Consider the following 19505-nt stretch of genomic DNA (forward strand, 5'->3'; position numbering starts at 1 on the left):
TAATGAACTATTTCACCGACTTTTAAACAGCAATAATTTTTACACGTATATAGCGTGTTGATTGTTGAAATTAATAGACAAAGTAACAGAAAAAAAGACATATGGAGTATAAACGGATCCTATTAGTTGAAATGCTTGGTTCCTATGGACCAAAGGAAGAAAATGATGGACTAACTAAAGGGTGTCTCGAGAGTTACCGTAACTACCTCCTTTGTCCATTGCAACCACCCACTTCCATCAGTGAGATCCCTTCACATTCCTTTTATTTTCTGTGTCTATAGCTTCGTCTATCGATTTCAATAATCAGCCTGCAGTTGTACAGAAAAACACACGAGAAGTTCGGGTTTAATTAATAAAAGGAAGAATATTCCCTTTTTTTCTGCCATTCCGACAACCGAATAAGAGGGTGAAAAACGTCGTAAATCGGAACTTTTGTCTGACCGAGGGTGCTTCTATAGGAGCGCGTCACGCATAAACCACCGAAGATTATCTATCAAGGGAGCAGAAAACGTGAGCACGTCCAAGGTGTTTTGGAGAGGGAGGGAGGGATGAGATGAAAGCGGAAATGGCCGGGGAGCTACGAAGATTAACATACTCTGGATGAAAAGCGGGACAAAAGCAATATAGTAGTGTTTTAAGAGGGATTATAGTCTCCGCGAATGTACACATAGTGGCAATCTACGCGTAAAAAAACCCCACACCACAATGGAAGCGAGTCAACCCTTTTAGTTCCATTTTTTGTTCGCTTATTTTTTTCTTCTTCGGGTTTTAAATATGTGTACGAAGCTGACTTCTGTTTCCAGTGAATGCGTGATTTAGTCGTGGAGCTTAATGTAAATATTTTTCCACGGATCCAATCTCTGACGTGGACTTTTAAAGATTGTCTCTGTCGGACGGAAAGAGACAACGAACGGAAGAGCACGATAGGATTACTTTTTATCGCAAATCTTCCTCTCTTTGCTCCACTACTTGTAATCTTCGTTAAACAGAAAGGAACCAAGCCACATCAGCTTACTGCAAACGTTAATAGGGCAATTTAATTTTTACATGAAAATGATTATGCGGATTTTTGTGCAAATTTCACTGAATTTGCTGCATAGTGCGAAGCGAATTCCCTAAAATTTCCAAAAAAAATCCGCAGAAACATTCTCTTGTAAAAAAATTCAAATGCGCAGTTAAATTTGGCAGAAGCTGATGTGGCTCGGTTCCTTTCTGCTAAACGCGGTCCTATTGGGATCCTTCGTTGAGGAATACTCAGAACTTTATGAAAATTCTTAATTCATGAAAACAACTAAGCATCATTTAATAAGTACTTAATTTTGTGTTACAGTAGATTCAAGTTTCAAGCAAGTGTCAAGATTAAATTGTGGAAATCAAAGGTTGCGAAAAATACAAGTGCCTAGCTGTGCGCTTATCTTCAGGTGGCAAATTGGACCAGGCAATCAAAGATGGTAATCTACACTGCCGTGCTACGGAAAAACGCCGTATGAGCAATCAGACTTTGCCAAATTTCCTTCGATGAAACACGAATTTCTTATTAAACTTATGAGTATTTTCCTTCCAATTCTTTAGATGATTTTATTCGCAATTTCACCGGTTATAGGACATTTTGTCAACGATTTATTGTCCGCGCACTTGTTTTTTCCAGTAATTTACGTCCACGCGTTTTCTCGGCACGGAATTTTTTGTCCACGCGCGCGCCAGTTGAGACTCAAAGTAAATTGGCCCACATGTAAATACAAACGACAATTGCTCACGACGTTTTTGGATGCAAATGTAAAATGTCTTGGAAGAATGAGGGTTTGCTTGTTTTTTTTGTTTTGTCTGTTCGGTCCTACGGAGAATAATATATAGTTGAGAGTTTTGGTAAAAATGGGGGAGCGTCAATTTCCATGAGACAAAATTCACTAAAACTCTCTACACCTCTTTGGTGTAACAGGACTTAATTATCATTCAAGATTTTCCCACCTTGTTAAACCTGAACCGGATAGACCTCTATATTTGCCTCAGCTAAAGGCTCTTAGATTTTTTCAGTGTACAATAAGTATCTTGATTTATTTTGCGTGGAAAGATCTGTACTTTTAAAGGATGCCTGTCATTCCTAATACGTTCAATTTCGTATAACACTGTGCAACACCTCTGTTGTGAAATAGTTGCTTCAGGCGCCGCCGCACGGCGGGCGGGCGGCCAGCGCAAAACGTGCATTGGCGCCTACAAACCTAAGTGGATACTTCAAGCATTGTGCAATGCGTGAAGTATCCACTTAGGTTTGTAGGCGCCAGTGAGCCTTTCGCGCTGGCAGCACGTCGCTCCGCTCTGTACAGCTTCAATATTTATACTCGCATAGTCAGCGTTTTTTAACTCATGATTTTAAAATGTTAGCACACTCTGCATTGATTATTTTCATTTAAATTGATGGGAGAAAATATGTATCAATTTATCAAAGGAGAATAATAATATAATGTGCGGTTTTTCATACGGCGTTCTTCCTTAGCACGGAAGTACAAGGGAGGGAAGTCATTATAATGATGAGCGGTATTCTTTGGCGGCGCAGCCCACAAGCGCAAATCTTCGAAATCGATAGCCAAACCGAACTTACGTTCCTCCGTCTGCGGGCTGATTATTGAAATTGATAGACAAAGAAGACAAAAAGGATAAGGAGGGATTCTATTGGTAAAAGCGGGTGGTTGCAACGGACAAAGGACGTTGGTAATTGACTAACTAACGGCAACCCACGAGAAACCCGATGGTTAGTCCATCGTTTATCCCCTTAGTCTACAAGAGTCCCCCATTTCCATAGGCGTAGCTAGGCCATTTGCTGGGGGGGCCTGGCCCCACCACCGGGGTCTGGGGGTATGGAATACCCCCAGGTCAGCGGGGGTCCGGGGGCCTCCCCGGAAAATTTTGGAAATTTATCTCTATTTGAGCGCATCTCGAGGCACTTGTGGCGTTAATCTTCCTTCAATTTCTGCATAAAATTCACCAGTTTTATGCATTTTAAGGTTAAAATACTTTGAAATTGTTGCATTCAACAGGTTATTCCATTTATTTCTCACTCAAGATGTGTTTTTGCACCATCCAGAATTTCTGGGGGGCCAGATGATACTATTCCAATTTTGGGGGGCCAGGCCCCCCTTGCCCCCCCCCTTCCTACGCCACTGCCCATTTCAACCAATAGGATCGCTCCATACTCCCTATGTCCTTTTCGTCTATAGCTTTGTCTATCAATTTCAATAATCAGCCCGCTGGAGAGCGACAATATACCAAAAATTCGATACCTCCCTATGTCGAAGGTCTGATGAATTAGTCTATTGCCCTCCGGTTGAGACGCCGAAGCAAGAGCGGCATTCTTACGGGACCGCGATCGGGTTGATTATTGTGATAGCTCCGTTAGCAATACGCAATTAAAACTTGGCACTCGCCATTGTCCGCGCGTCCCGGGAATTCTCGTCGCATCCTCCGTGAAAACGGACGCAAATACTGCGCCTCCATGTCCGCACGGTCGCCAGATAAAGGGAGGAGGTACGCAGGGTGCATGCGACAACGGTGCGTGATCAAAGCCTCGGTCCTCCGCGTCATGAATAACGTTAATGGATACTGTTAACTGAAAAAACTTGGGCGGAACTGGGAACTTTTTTGAGGAGGGGGGGGGGGGAGGCAGCGAGGGATCTAATCAAGGGGGTTCGACGGCATGTGCGACCATGCACTGCCGATATGATTCAATTCTTTGAGTCAAACTACTTTCAATAAATTCCAGCCAAGTTTATTAAGGGTTGTGAATCCCAGAAAAGAGAACATAAACTATTAAGATACATTCATAAATTTGAAAGGCATATGAGTAACGAAAAAATAAAACGACTCACACTTTCACTGGCAAGAAGTAAATGTTGCGTTGCTCGTGCTTACCTGTAAACAGAAAAAAAATTGAAATTAAAAATAATTCGAGAATATGATTTTTTTATATAGCTAATTTTTATCTCAAAAAGGAGTTCTTATTCGTTGGGAACTTATCATGCTCATCACTTACTCGTCACTTACGAGCAATTAAGTCACGTAATTATTCTTTAATGATTGAATCCAAAGAATCTGGGAAAAAGTTAACATTTTTTACGACAAATGAGTCCCTCAGAAAAGTATACATACAATGATTTTCTGCACTACGAGACTATCAATCGTTGATGTACAAATTCTACTATTTGCTTCAAATATGCGTATGTGATTAAACTATAGTAAGCACGGTGGTAACTACGGTTTGCATATTATAGAAATTGATACCGTTAGACACAATTTATTTTGAAATCGATGTATTCAATAATACTGGACTAAGAATTTCGACATTCGAACCTCGCTAAAATGGTCATTCTTACGCGATAATCTGTAAGCTTCAATCACCGATTATGAGACCAGGTGATTCAATAGGTAGCAGTGATATATACTCCATTAGATATGTTGTGGATTGATTATTGAAATTGATAGATAAATCTACGGCCGAAGAGAAAATGGAGCGATTTTTTTGGTGAGAGCGGGTGGTTTCAATGGACAAAGGAGACAAGGAATTGATTAACTAACAGCAGTCCACGAAAGACCCATGGATAATTCATCATTTCCTCCTTTAGTCTATAAGAACATCCTGTATTTCAACGGACAACATCGCTCGATTTTCCTTCTGTCTCCTTCGTCTAAAGCTTTGTCTATTCATTTAATAATCAGTCCGCTGGTCGATGCAACACATTTCGACATGCATTCACAATAGTTCCCGTAGTTTCACATGAGCAAGTGGATTATTTGAACGTATTTATGCGAAAAGAAACTATGTACACAAGATTTGCACGTCACATAGTTCACTTTAGCATACATATACGTCCATTTTCACCGTTACAGAACGTTCTGGGCCCCAGTGAGCTATCGAGCGTGCCTCAACATGCAAGATTCGCGTTTCTCGCCTACAGTGTAACGATCGCGAGATAAGATGCTCTCCATTACATCTGTTACAGCCCGTCCGTGTTTTAAGGTCCGGACCACGTTCTTCCTGAAATTGCAGCAGTATGATGGCGTGCTTTGCAATGAATCGATAGATCTGCTATTTGAATCTATGGACAAGGATCGATTATCGAGGTATTCGCAACGAACACTTTACGAATCGATTCTTTACCATAGGTTTAAATGGAAAAATATCGATAGCTTCACCGTTGATTGCCGAGTCGTGATCAACCACTTCTCCGTGGATGAGTTACCGACCGCACCAGCCACCGCGGCGTGCAGTAGCGGAGAGGAGTGAAATTGCAGCTCCAAGAATTAGAGTCGGGTGGTCGTATAAGTTTTCCAAGCTTTCTTGTCCTATTGCCATTTACTTGTGCACAAAGTTAGAGCCTAAATGATTATTTACTTTCATAAAATGTCGTACACTTGAAATAAGAAAAATTTGAGGGTGTCCCATCAGTCTAATGATCAAAGTAAATTTCTGTTTCCTTTTAGGAAGGGCCCTTAATATAACCCTTTGTGCTTTATGGGAGTGAAATTGGGAATAGGAAATACATCATCTTTCAATTTTGAGACGAATTGATATTAAATTGATTTTTTTTGCAAATTCTGAATTTTTAAAAAAATATTATTAGATAGAATATTTTTTTGGCTAGAAAAGAGGGATAGTTTCGAACTTTCAAAACAATTTTTACCTATCCTGCTTCTGAAGCAGATATTTCCGTACGAAGAGGTTCTTCCCATTCCCACCTGAAAAGTAGAGAACAGGTTTACCGCTCCGAAAAGTTTCATAGTTCCATAAGCGTCATTGAAAATTTACCGCAGAAGGCCAATTCTCTCACGACCGATTATTGAAAAAAGGTCTCAAAATTAAGGTCAAATACTAGACTTTGATTTTGCAACTTAAGAATTCCAGGCTACAAAGGATTTTGCTTTACCGTTCAATGGAAAAGTGGGCATACTTTTTCTATTTTAAGTTCATTTTGATGAATGCTACCCCATTTCCTCCCTTTCGCAACAATTATTTTTTTGAGGACGGTAAGAAACTGCTCAGAAAACCGTTTTCTCGCGATAATGACTCCGATTTTTCTCAATGAGGATGCCGCGGACCGCACGGAGTTAAGTGTCATTAGCTCATAACGGGTTCTTTAGGCGAAGCTGGAGCTTTCTGATCACCCTTGTCCAGAGTCTCTGATGTGAATTAATGGATGCCACTCATGACCCAGATAAGACAGGAATATTTAGCCAATATTTAAACAATATTGTTTTGGTATTTATGCAAACATTGGGCCAATATTGGTTAAATATTGAGCCAATGTTAAAATCGTACACCATCTTTCCTTTTGGCATAAATACTGTGCCAATACTTTGGCTGAGAATACTGTGCCAGTACTTCAAAGGGAAAGTATTTGGATATCAATATTGAGACAATACTACACCAATATTGAATCAATTTAGGGGTTCGCAGCTAGGGGATGGTGGAAAAGGGTTAATTGTGGAAATAATTTTAGAAACCATGAAAAATAAAAATAATGAAACCACTGGGATGTTATTGAATCGATTTGCAGATTAGAAATTTTTCATCCACCTTGGGGATTGAACCCGGGACCTACCTAACACTAACCGACGACCCTACCGATTGAGCTTCACTAGACGATGTGTTTTAGTGACTTAAAACCGGTATTTAACGTCGAGTTGGACGGGCAACTAGGATATTTTCCATCTGCCTGGATTTGTCCGTGTATTTATTTTACTTTTTACTTTACTATATTTTTTAAATTTATTTTATCGTTTTACTTTGTTTTATTTCCTTGCTGACTCTATTTTTTTCTTCACTCTATTTTTTTTTTTTTCAAGCACTTCATTTTTTTTCTTTAATTATTTACTTCTTATTCCTTTACTTTGTTTTGTTTTACTGTAATTTATTTTAATACTTCATCATAATTTTTTTGACTTCAGTTAATTCTTTAAATTCATTCTATTCTTTAACCTCATTTAGTTTTTTCCCTTATACTTTATTTTTTTCTTCATCTCAGTTTTTTTACTTCATCTCCTTGCTCCCTCTAATGTTTTACTTCAGTTTAGTCTTTGACTTCATTTTATCATTAATTTGATTTACTTCATTTTATTTCTCTTCTTTTGTCTCTGTTATTCTATTATTTCCACCATTCTATTATTTTATTTATTTTTTTCTCTTTAAATTTTTCATCGACATTCTGAGATGCATTTTGCATTTGATTGCAGTTTGATGTCTTCCTCATAAAGACTATGCAGGTGCGATTGCCATAATCTCACAGCTGCACAGCTACTAAGTGCAAGTTCTACAGGAGACCAATAAGCACACGAGATCAAGAATTTCTTCTTCAGTTGAATTTAAATGTTTCATTTGAAATTTGAAAAATAAAAAATAAACAACCAGATGTGAATGAATGATAACATTCTCATTCAATGATAATACTCACAACAGTACATGAACTACAAACGAAAAAAAAAAAGAAATAAACTGAGATCACGCGCAAATACATTGAAAATGACCTCAAGGAGGTGGAAATTCAACAATTTCTTGGGAGGCAAAAAAATATATATTATATTATATTATATTAAATTTGACAACAACTGCAATAACCTTTATGAATAATAAGGTTGAAAATAATGGATAATTGTTCAGAAAGAACACATTTCAGCTACGTCTTAAATCTAAGCCTTATTATGTTTAATACTTTTCGTTATGGGCAGGCATTTAGTATGATGACTTATACCGATTAGGATATTGAAAATATTTTAAAAATATTTTGAATAGCAGTATTATTGTTTAAAGTATTTTCAAAATATTTTGAAAATACTTACCAATGCATTACTGTCTTTTAAAATGTTTTTAAAATATATAATAAATATTTTGAATATAAATATTATATGTACTGATATTTTAAAAATACTCTCACGATATAAATTTTTACAGTATTGAAATACAAATATTTTGAAAATATTTTTATGATGTTTTGGGTAAACATATTATTTTTAAAAATACTAAATGATGATTCTTTAAATATTTTCTAAAAAAATAATTTTGATTATAATATTATCAAAATATTGTCAGTATTGTGTAAATATTGCGACAGTACTGCCAATATTTGCCCAATATTGTAAAAATATTATGTCTTATCTGGGGACAGTGTCGCAGCGAGGCTGTGAATCCAATGCATCCGCAATCACTCTTACCTAACTGACACTGGCAAAAGCATCGACACTGCCTTGCGTCGCGAGTTGGCACACAAAACCCATCCTATCAATGTTGCCATTTTTTGGGGGGGAGTCATTGAAGAACTTAGTAAGATTACTCAATCACAGCAATGGACCACAAGACAAGGTACGAAATAAAGGATTCTGATACATGTTTCTTAACCAAAATTTCACGCGAAACACGTTACGCGCAACGAAAATGACTGAAACCAACTCCTAACGAAGATATTGACGTTTTTATACCACATTAGTTACGATGAATTTGAACTACCCGCTCACGAGAAACTCGAAGCTCTACGTGAGTCAAATCGCGCACTACAACGGTTTTAGCCATCTTCTCAATCGAGCAATGTTCATTTCCCACCATGTGCTGTTCAAACTATGAGTAATTTGCTATAGCTGAGCCAAAGCGTCAAGATTGAGGTTGCCAGATTTTTATATTGCAGAGACTATCATGATGATTAGCGCGCGATGTGAATCACGTAGATCATTGAGTTTTCATGAGCGGGTGGTTTCAATTCACGCACCAAGAAGCATTAAATATCTTCGGAAGGATTTGATTTCGGTAATTTTCGTTGTGCGCATCGTGTTTAACGTGAAATTTTAGTCATGAAACATGTATAAAAATCCTGAAATTCGTACCTTGTCTAGTGGTCTATTGCCGTGATATCAATGAAAGGTCTCTTGTCTCTGATTCTGATGTATCCAATCGTCTTCCAATATTTGCATTTGGATCAACATTTAGACTTCCTTTTTAATGCTAGGTCTTCATTAATTGAACTTTTGGATTAGATGATGATCATTTCATCCGAAAATGAGGTTTAAGTCTAAGGATTGAAACTCATAAACCTGATAAAGTCATGAATTTTCACATCGATTATTCGGTCACATGATTTTTTCTGCCCTGACTTTTGGATCATTCTTCTCTATTCCTAGTAACCTCCCCCAATTTTTCCTGCCCCCCCCCCCCAGGACTTTCTCCAGTTATCTTGGTTTTTTCGATTGGAGCAACTTGCTTGTATAACGAGGCCAGCACAGGGAATCACGGGCATCGAAGCATGGGCAAATCGACGCGGCCGGCTTGGCGTTGCATGGCTTGTGCCCATAAACAATCCGTAATTCTCACTTGCATTCTCGGGGCCCCGAACCCCCTCGCCTCTAAAAGGCAACCCCCTCGTGGGAGAGACTTTAACATTCCGGTTTGTTATTCGTGGGACCATCAACTCTCGCGACTTCGGAATTAAGACATGCGCCGATGTCCTTCGATTCGTGGTGCCCCGACGGCAACACTCCGAAAGCGCAAAGGTCGGAAAACGCAAATTTTGATTTTCAACTTTTGAGGTCAGTTTCGACACACTCCCTTGGCGCTTTTTGGGATATGCATCTGTCACTTTTGGAGTTTGCTCTTTTGGAAATTTGTGATTTTTAGTACCGTACTGGCCGGTTTCCAATATGTTGCGCAAAGGTGTTTGCTATCATAATTTCATTTGAATGGAGATGTTACAAATGTGAGGAATTTGCGATTTGACTGTTGATTCTTAGGTAAAAGTTCGCGAGAAACACGAAGGTGCCACTGGTTTTCTCTGAAATCAACTCCCAAGCTCAAAAGGAGCTCTCAAGTTGAGGCCAAAATGGGGGGAATATCCCACCCTACCCTGAGAGTCCACGTCTACATCAAGAGGAAATCTCCATGCAAAGCTAGGGAGCAAATACATTAGCAGGGCTGCCACTTTATTTGGGGACTCCAAAACTGAAAACACAGCAGCCCTGCTAATGTATTTGCTCCCTATCTTTGCATAGAGAGTTTGTCTTGGTGTAGAGGTGCACTCTCAGGATAGCGTGGGATGCCCTCCATTTTGGCCTCAACTTGAGAGCTTTTTTGAGCTTGGGAGTTGATTTCAGAGAAAACCAGTGGCACCTTCGTGTTTCTCGCGAACTTTTACATAAGAATCAATGGTCAAATCGCAAATTCCTCACACATGCAACATCTCCATTGTCTACGCCTCGTAATAGATTATGACGACTTTTCAAAAATAAAATCAAGTACTCACTTTTGAATTGAACTAACCAGTAGAGAGAAGCTCTCATAAAGATAACCAACTTTTCTTCTTAAAGACCGACATGCTGTGCCCTATCAACATCTCAGATGAGCATGCCGGATAAAAGACGGGTCAACTTGGGGGTATCGTGATAATTATTAGGGCAAGAGGAAGAGAGGGAGGAGAAGACGGAAGAATGAATATTATGCTGCCGTGCTGAGGAAAAACGCCGTATGAACATTCGAGAGTTGCCAAATTTCCCTAGATAAAACATGCATTTTTGAGGAAAGTTATCCGTAATTCTCTTTGATATTTTCAGATATTTTGGATCAAATTGCGAACAAAAATATCTAAAAAATTTGAAGAAAAATGCTCGCAATTTTCTAAGAAAATTCGGTTTTTATTGAGGTAAATCCGGCAACGTCTAAAGGCTCATACGGCGTTTTTCCTAAGCACGGAAGTATGGTCGTACGACTCCCCTCCGCCCCGCTCTCAACGACCACGGCGAAGTATGCCTGCACAGTAGTGCAAGAATGACACGAGGCGATGACCTCAACCGGAGCAAGTTGTTCTCGACGTTGCCACATAGTGACTTATGCATTTATATTTTCAATGCAAATACAGGAGAGGAAGCAGAGATCTGGCGGTGGTCGTGCAGCAGACCCGAGCTTTGCGTTCGGTTCGAGTTTACTCTACAATCCGAGTTTCCCGTTTTGTGAGAAGCTCCAGTTGGACCGGCCCTGAAGCCCCGTCCCTCGGGGACCTTGGGAAGGCAACGGTCTCCAAGGATCTGCGATTTTCGTGCCGCGCTTTCTCTTGCATTTTGGAGTGCGCTTACTGGTTTCAAAGGGGAGAATTCTCGGCCGTGCCCAAATTTTTCCTGACCGAAATGACAAAGACTGTCTATCTTTCAAATTCAACGATATATTTACCAGGATTCACCCGGAAGATAAATATTCTCTTCCGCCCTCTTCCATATCCACAGGCCTTGCCCTGCGTGTCCACCCCAAAATGCCGAATTAAAAATATGAAAATAATATGTGACTATCAAAACATGTGACTATCAAAAAATTACATATAAAGAAATAAAAATAGGATTGCAGTTAAATCACGATAGCTACACCTAATAAATTGTGATATCGTAGTTTTAATCAAGCCAATGACGACGTGAGCTTTCCTGAAAGCAAAGATACTGAAAATATGGCTTGATTTTTATCGATTTTCTGTGTTTTCCTCCCAAAAGAGGAAGACGGGTACGTTAATTGATGTAATTTTTAAGGGGGGGGGGGGGAGTGTAGCACTGTAGCAGTGGCTGACCGTAGGATACAGTAAGGGGGTAGGTAGGCGGTCGTAAAATTGAAAAAAAGGGTGTTAGAATATATGAACCTTTAGAGTCAATGAATCGTAGAAAGTCAATTTTGACTGAAAAGTAAATTCAAGATTCCTCGATCTCTTCTTCGATATGAGATCAGAAGAATATTCAACAGTAAAGTGCGATTGAAGTCTCATTTCAGCACCCCATCAACGGTAATTACCACTCAGTTATTTAATCTCGGGTGTGACAACTAAAATTCCGTCGACTTTCACACATGAACTGCGTGCCGGAGTTTTCTCCATCGGTGACAGTGCTGACAGGATTCTGCATGATTTTTTCCCTATTCATTAGTGAGGACCCGGAGAAAACGAGAGAGAGCCCAACGGGAGGGTGTCGTTGTCGCGGTCGGTGTCGGGTGGGAACTTTCCAGCGGGACATTTTCACGGCCGCCAAGACGTCAGCGTTGTCACCTACGGAACGTGACGCTATGCCGACGAGCAAACAGCAACCGCGGTTCTTGTCGCGACATTCTTAATTGCCGCGCCGCCGCACAGTGGATCGAATCAATAGGAAAGGTCGGACAAAATTTGGAAACTTTAAAAGCTTATAACTCCATTTATATAAAATTTTGAGGTTCTAGGAGTGGCTCCGCTGGTTTCCTCGTAAAATTTTCTTTAATAAACACCCCTTAAAATTTAAAATGTGATGAAATAAACAACAAAATTTGCAAATTGTGTCGAAAATTTCATGTCCGACTTCTCTAATTGACTCGATCCACTGTGCGCCGCCACGTTCCGTCCTGTGATGATGTGTTGGAAAACGCCAGCGCTCATTACTCACGGCTACTGCTTCGCACCGTAGTGAGGGGGAGGGAGGGAGGTTAGAGTAAAATAAGCGTACACTGCCGTGATAGCGAAGAGAGCACACTGGAAAAAAAACACATTGGATCTAGAGTCCAGACTCTTGAAAACATTGACAAGAAAAAGGACTCTTGATTCAATCAGATAGAAGCTTACATCAAAAGGAAATCCGCTCAAATTAAGAGGCTTGGTTCTTGATTTAAGCTTGAATCTAATTGAATCAAGAGTATTTTTTCTTGTCGATGTTTTTAAGAGTCTGGACTCAAAATCCAATGTGTTTTTTTTTCCAGTGCAGTAAGTGTCAAATTTTCAGGAATCAGAGCGAACTCAATTCCTGTACAACTAAGGCTCAACATGCTGAGAATTTCCGCTAATGACGTTGTACACTTTTAAGTCCGGATCTGCTAAGATACGAAACATTTCCCAACAGTTCAACAGTTCCTATTATGGTTTTTTTTTCCCGGCGAAATGCGAGACTAAATGCTAGCGCTACGCTGCCGTGATAGCGAAGAGAGCAGTAAGTGTCAAATTTTCGAAATCGAGTCTCCTTCAAAATTCGTCCTATCTCTTTTAGATGAAATCACTGATATAGCTAAAACAGCAAAATTCATCTTATTTGTATGAAAACGAGACATACTATGAGAAAGCCGTAAGTGCGCAATAAATGATGTAGTATCAGACAAAACAGTAGTGACATTATTCCTCCAGAGAGCTAATGAAAACAGTGCTTTCAAGTACAGTGACGGCCTCTTCTGTCGATGTCTAACCTGAAAATGTCCTTGTTGTGTGTCCAAAACGCAACCTCGAAAGCATGCAAAAGATTCTAGGTGGCGGTAGCCACCCCGGCCCAATCCTAAAAAACTCCCCCTAAAATTTTGACGACCTAAAAAAAAAAAAAAAAAAAAAAAAAAAAAAAAAAAAAAAAAAAAAAAAGACGGGTGGCTGCTGCCTAACTAGATATACACAAAACATCGCGATCGGGCTTTTCTGCACGGTTTTCGGTCCATTTAGCTCTCCTGCTAATTAAGTCGTAGAGTAAAGCCCAAAAACCCTATAATATTTGGGTAGAGTATGCTCAGCTCTACTCGTAATGCCCTCGTTTTTTAACTTTAGTTAAATATTAAAAAAGTTATTAAACTTTAACGACAAATTTTGGACCCCAAAACTTGACGATCGTTTTTGACGACATGGACCCCAAAAGCTGACACTGATGGAATTGTTGATGAGCAGAGAGCAGATACGGGGCCCGCGAAACGGTCGGCCGCGGGATTGACCATCGTGTTTAGTTCACTGACATTACAGCTATACCGTAGAAAAAAACCCCATACAAGTATAGATATTTCGAATCAGCGTCACATATACTAAAAATGATTTTTTGGAAATTTGATATTGTTGAGGTGTAATCGAGAACAATTAATAATTAGGTCGTTTATTGCTGCTCTGAAAGTCGGATATGTTGCCAGGGCTGTGGAGGTAAGGGTAGCATAAAACCCATCAAACTGGGGATAATTAGAATCTGTAAACTCCAAGGATCAAACCTTTGAAAAGTTTTCAGACTTACATGGGCGTCGAAAGGAGAATTAATCGAAAGAAGTCGGGTCCTTCAATTCTTCACAAAAAATTTGAATTTGAAAATAACTTGTAGAACCGCGCGATGGATGGTGAGCGCCGACTCTTGAAGCTAAATTTCAGGTTATGCTACTGTTATTATGGCTTTAATACGAAGAAGATAGATTAATTGAAATAATAAGATGAAGATAGATTAATTGATGCGTGTTTCCATTTTATCGTAGCCGAAGATAACTGGATCCATTTCTATATAATCCTCTTATGATTCCCACACCCTTACTATGAACTGTTACAGTAAGTACCTATACTCAGATCGCAACCTGCCATTTCTTCCCAGCGGCCCTGATCTAGTGATCTTTTCAAGAAATTGTTCATGAATGATTGATGATATCCCACTATAGTGAGTCCTAGATACTATTTCTCGTTAATCAGATTCAGCAACTTTCCACCAGAAAATCATCCTTTCCCTCAATACGATGCTGTGTGTCAGGGATCTCAATCGGTGGGAATGAATCTGCGTTTCCACTTTTTAATAAAATTTTGCCAGCAGCGGAACTCCTCTGGAATTGATGTGTCTCTTCTCAGTGTATCATGCTACTGGTGCGTAAAGCCTCAATGTTTTCATAGACTTGTAATGCTCTATATTGGAAACGCGGTTTACGCATTCACCCATCAGTCGTGCGTATGTGTCTTCTTAAAGAAGCTACGCAGCACTCTGTTAATGAAATCAACTCAATGTCACAACATCCACGATACTTGACTTCAAACATTACTGTTAATTTGATTATCAGCAAGTCTCCTTGATTCTGTGTCAGAAGTTGATTGAATCGTCTAATTTGCCTGTATTTGGATAAAATTCTTCAAATCAAGGTCTTTCATATTGACCTCTGCAGAAGGTATGTATCTATATGCTACTATTTCATTGGTTTGATAAAATTGAAATGCTATAACTAATGCAGGATATCCTTGATGATAACCTCTCTATACATCGGCTAAAATTTGCAGTACCTGGAGACGTAAACTTGCCGTCACTGCTTACCACATATAGGAGATAATACAGAGCAGCTGTTCGATATAATACATCAGTGCCGCCTGACCTCTAGATTATCTGAGTCCTCGCCTGACAAATTTACCCACTATGAGAGTGCGACAGAAAATTAGCTGGTTCATTTAGCACGGAAAATGGATACAGGAATTAATTCTCTGGCACACCCTGAAAGTGAGTTAAAACTCATTAGATGTGGACTTTGGGTAGCCAGAACTGGCAGAATAATGAAAGCTATCGATTGAGACTGAGGCGACTAAAAATATTAGTTGTAATTAATATTTTGGGCTGCAACAGTATATCAACAGAGCATCTTCTTTGACGGAAAGTGGGCATTGAATGCCCGAGTTGAGAAATCTCTCATAAATACCTGCTTACTTTACCTGCCACTGTATTGATGTGAGAGTTACCTTAATCGGATGGTTGCAGAATCTCCCTGGCAATTCCCAGCATAGATATGATGGTGCTCCACATAATTAACTTACCGGCAGAATCATTCGCTCGATAGAATCGTATGAGAGGGATCACATAGCATAGGATATAAAATTAAGCCTTGAATATAGGTGATGTTTATACTTAGACCTCTGGTTCTCGGTCTACGGTACGAAAGGGACGGACTAATACAGAAGAACCATACATGACAAGTGGCTCCTAAGTTGTCATTTATTTGAGTCCTTAGCTGAAAAGTTCATGCCTGAAGGTGTAACAGAAAATGGACTGTTTTTTTCCATCCTTGAAAGTAAAACAAAGAATCAAAATTGTACTCTCCGTTTTACCCTTATAGTGCGTTGAAACTCAATCGCAGCCGACTCTGCAGGACCAGAATTGGCAGATACAGACTCATAAAAATGAAATGTTATTGAAAGGAAAACCAAAAATTAAAGTGGTATTCTCTGTTGTACCCTGATAACGCACTGAAACTCAATCGCTGTTGACTCTGTATGACCAGCATTGGCAGATAAAGGCTCCTGAAAATGAAATGTTATCAAACTGTTTCATTACAGTTCAGAAGATTCATGCTATTGAGATCGAAATTTCAGTTGTGGTAACTGTAATTTTTGCTTGCGGAAGCATCAACTTTTACTGTTTATCTTTTCCAATGACGAGTGAACTGGTCACATTTCTCAAGATACAGAATGCCATAGCTTTAGAGACATCTCTCATGAAACTAAAAATATTGATAAATACTTACTTTGCTTACTGTCTTTATGAGACGGTATCACGCGTTTGCAATGTTATTACTGATGATGAAATTGGAGCTCGGAGAAATTGCGATTCGAGTGGTCAAAGGACCTGGCAGGCATAACTAGGTATAAGCAGCGTAAATGATAGAGGTCCTGCACTGAGCTGCAGAATTTAGCTTGCATTCTATCATTAGTTCCATGAATCCAAAAAAAAATGTTGGATAATGTAAGACATAAAAGGTATCCCTTAACACAGGAGATGCCTCTAATGTAAATCCTGGTTTTGTGCCTACTGTACACAGGAGATGGAACATTACATAGAAGTCCTATATTAAGAGCAGCTCTGAAGTTGTTGATTATCAGGGTTCTTGCCTGACACATTCACCCACTTTGAAGGTGTGACAGTAAATAGACTGGTTAATTTTATCATTGAAAATAAACCCATTATTAGTTAAACTGGCACTCTCCCTTTCCCTGTTGCGCGTTTAAAGTCAATGTGTCTTTGTGGACTCTAGTTGACCAGAATGGCCAAATGGAGAATCATAATGATGAAAGCTATAAAAGGATTTCATTGCAGCAGGCCGATTATTGAAAGTTTGAAGCAGTCTGATAAGAGATCGAAATGCGATATATTGCACGGTTAAGATAGGGCTGTCTTGCCTTGTCGTACTGACATAGTTTCAATAATCAGCATGCAGTTGAGAAAATTTATGTCATCACAACTAAAGTTTATTGTATACCATCTCCTTATGAACGGAAAGATTTAACGCAAGTACCAAGATGATTTCATATGATGTCTGGATAGGAATGCACATAGTAAACAAGTAAGTAGCAACTTTTCGTTTCAGGCACATTGTGCCCAAGCATTGTGCCCTCAGTAATCAGAGAATCATAAAAGAAAACTCACTCACAACGAAAAAGGTACCTAGAGAGAGAAGGAATCATTCAAAATCAAGAATGGTCACATTTGGAAGTATTATTCCTCGTGGCAGCATAAAATTGAAAATGTTTCGTGCGTACAATGAGAAAACCATTCAAGAAGTTATATTGTTATTAATTTCAGAAATAATATGACATAGAAAAAGAGACAGGAGCCAGGAGAAATTGAAATTGCAATGCTATTTTGCTCAAACCCGATTCAAAATTTCCAAACGAAACAATAACATAATTATCATAACCTCTCTATGCACTGCACTATCTATGGCTTAGATGGAGGTGGGCTACTTCCCCAAACGGTATTTTACCAAAATACCCAAGAAAACACCTAACCAAGAAAGAGGGCGCTGGTGTCGTTTTATGAAATACCTTCCCGGAGACGTAAACATTAGAAATTCTTATATTTTCGATTCAAATTGTCAACAGTTACCGTGAAATGCCGATGTTGTCGTACCTCATTATATTAAGATTTATGTTTTGCGGAATTGCGGATTGTAGGCGCCACGAAACTCAAAATATGTTTTACTTTTTATTATTTATATTTTTCTTAATATATTTTCAGCAGAGAAAAATCTGGCCTGGTAAGACATGAAAACCGCGAAAAAAGACTCGTAAGTACAATCCCCGGAATAAACGCCGACGTACATATTATTCCGGAATTACGTCCGGCCGGCCGTTCGAAGTTTAACGACGAACAGTGCTGCCACTATAGCCGCTTGAGCACATGCTATATTATAGAAAAACAAGCAATGATATACATTTTTTGAGAAGTAACGATCACGCACTTTAATTTTATCAATTCATGGTCATAATGAATTCGATTAAAGTAAAAAAAAAAATTGATGTATTTTACGTAGGAAACAAAAACCAGGAAGATACTAAACAATGCTGGTGCAATTGTGTTGGCACCGCTGTTCGTCGTTGAAGGACCAGCGGGAAACTGCCGGTCGAACGTGCTTCCGGAATAATGCGTCTGCGTTTATTCCGGGGAAATAAGGAGTTTTTCAGGGATTCCATGCCCATCCGGGCCGGGTAAATAGTCGCAAATTGGAGGATAAATCCAAAAAAAACCAACAGATCTTCATCCAAACAAGGGCAACTAGAAAAAAAAAAGGAATGAATCTGAAGATTCAACACATGAAGGCCTTATCCTGATCAATGTACCGAAGTCAACTTTTGGCAAAGAATGAGGTTGAGAGTTTAAAAAATTCGTCAAAAAATTTCCGCATGGCTGTGTATACTACTTTCTTTTCTTGAAAACTATTGTAAATGAAGAGGATGTGATACAAAATTTCTGAAATACCTCTCTTATCGGGAGCATTCATTACGCACAGCAGTTTTTCCGATTTTTAGACCCCCGTTCCCTCCTTCATAAAGCATCCCTCCTCCCCCTCCCTCCTTCATAAGGCACCGAAAGGCATCCCTCCCCCTCCTCTAAAAATTATGTAAGGCTCGACTGACTTTTTTTGCAATTTCCTGGGATGTAGGCTGGAAATCTTATGTAAGGCTCAGGCCTTCCCCACGTAAGGCGCCGTGTAAGGCTGTTAATGACATCCCCCCCCCCCCCTCTTAAGTGCCTCACGTAATTTGTGTACGGCCGTTTTCAGCTTTAAGGGATGTGTAGGGCAAAAAAGGAATATTCGAGCGAGTATTTCGACCTGGGGTGGCTACAGTCAAGAGTAGAACCGCCAAAATGAGGCCGTCTTAACGGTCAAAACTGCATCCTAAGAGGAAGCTTGTACTTATCCTTGCCAACACGGAAAAAATTTAATTGCTGATTTAAATTCAATTACTAAAAAAAGTGACTGCAATGTTTCAATGTAGATTTTACAACCAGAAAATGCTACTTAACCACCCCCGCGGTTAAATTAGCTCACAATAGTGATTAAAGTAACATTTTCTGGTCGTAAAATCTACATCGAAACATTGCAGTCACTTTTTTTAGCAACTGAATTGTTAAATCAGCAATTTAATTTTTTCCGTGAAGGAGGCCTCAGAACTGTCAGGCTGTCAATACTTCCGAGTCTTGCTCGATTATTCATCCCTTTATGCCTTACGCTGCTTGAAATTCTTGTCCAAACTTTTTCGTTTTATCAGGGTGAAGCAGTGGGAAGATCTGGAAAGATCACTATCATTTGTAAGTAGGTAGGGAGTCTTAGATCTAACTAAGACCTTATATTTCTTACTCATGTTCCGGGTGTCGCTTTTTTTGAGCGAATTCATACATTTAGAGTCATTAGCGCCTCCTCGAAGACAACATGATAATTTGAAAAATGAAATGATTAGAAAGATAACAAAAATTGATGACTGTTTCTCCTCAACCAGTGAGGCCTTAGA

This window comes from Bemisia tabaci, chromosome 8, assembly GCF_918797505.1.
Source record: "Bemisia tabaci chromosome 8, PGI_BMITA_v3".
NCBI classification, from domain to species: Eukaryota; Metazoa; Arthropoda; class Insecta; order Hemiptera; family Aleyrodidae; genus Bemisia; species Bemisia tabaci.